General features: G+C 45.5%; 1 long non-coding RNA gene across 1 annotated transcript; it reads right to left on the reverse strand.

The window, feature by feature from the left end:
- Window positions 1-9: 9 nt before the first annotated feature.
- LOC130587454 (uncharacterized) lies at window positions 10-1307 on the reverse strand. The gene is made up of 2 exons (XR_008966797.1): window positions 1250-1307; window positions 10-940 (listed from the first exon to the last, which is right to left on the reverse strand). It is a non-coding gene; the product is annotated as an uncharacterized LOC130587454 (long non-coding RNA).
- Window position 1308: the final 1 nt, after the last annotated feature.

A 1308-nucleotide genomic window follows, 5' to 3' on the forward strand; every position in this document is an offset into this window, starting at 1 on the left:
GAGCTCTGGCCCTAAAACCAGCACAAAATGAGGTTTTTTCCCCAAACCCAACACGAGCTGAGCACAGAACTKGACTCGGGCAGGAAATCCCAGTGCCCTGAAGCCCCAAAACCAGTGAGACCAGTCCGAGATTCCCAGTGGCACTGGGATTGCAGAACAAACAGGGCAGGGATTTGAACCCCAAATTCTCTCCTTTTGGGGTCATTCCCCAAGAAAACACCACAGAGGCATTGGGATGGCAGAGGAGATGAGAACTGACCCCAAATCCAGAACAAAATGAGTTTTTCCCCAAACCCAAAATGAAGTGGTTTTTTTTCCCTAAAACCAGCACAAAATGAGGTTTTCCCCAAAACCAGCACAAAATGAGTTTTTCCCCAAACCCAACACGAGCTGAGCACAGAACTGGACTCGGGCAGGAAACCCCAGTCCCCTGCAGCCCAAAACCAGTCCAAGATCCTAAAACCAGTCCGAGATTCCCAGTGGCACTGGGATGGAGCTGCTGGGATTGCAGAACAGCCAAACAGGGCAGGGAACCCAACCCCAAATTCGCTCCTTTTGGGGTCGTTCCCCAACAAAACCCCACAGAAGCGTTGGGATGGCAGAGGAGATGAGAACTGACCCCAAACCCAGCACAGAACTGGACTCGGGCAGGAAACGCCAGTGCCCTGCAGCCCCAAAACCAGTGAGACCAGTCCGAGATTCCCAGTGTGACTGGGATGGAGCTGCTGGGATTGCAGAACAGCCAAACAGGACAGGGATTTCAACCCCAAATTCGCTCCTTTTTTGGGGTGATTCCCCCAAACCCCACAGAAGGCGGCACAGATGGTCCCTGGGATGTGGATCCTCAGGGCAGCTCCGCGGAGGTGACGCTGCATTTTCGGGTTTTGGGGGGCGGAGGGGGAGGTTTGGCCTCTCGTCTGCTCGGCAGCGGCGGAGCCACCTGAGCAGGGGGAAAAGGAGAAAATAGAAATAATCAAATCAAATAAATATCAATAAATATCAAATTAAAATAATAAATAAATATCAATAAACAAATCAAATACATATAAGTAATAAAATCAAATAAATATAAATTAAAAATCAAATATAAATAATAAAATCAAATAAATATAAAGAATAAAATCAAATAAATATAAAGAATAAAATCAAATAAGTATAAGTAATTAAATAAATATAATAAAATGAAATAAATATAAATAGAAGAATCAAATAAATATAAGGTTTTTTTCCATTTTTTCCCATTTCTCACCTCGGCAGAGTTCCTGGGGGTGCTGCTCTCGTAGGGTTTGCTTTTGGGTGGGGGTGGGG

The sequence above is a fragment of the Malurus melanocephalus genome, unplaced genomic scaffold, assembly GCF_030028575.1.
Source record: "Malurus melanocephalus ecotype Western Australia unplaced genomic scaffold, MMel_1.1 scaffold_1921, whole genome shotgun sequence".
Classification (NCBI taxonomy): Eukaryota; Metazoa; Chordata; class Aves; order Passeriformes; family Maluridae; genus Malurus; species Malurus melanocephalus.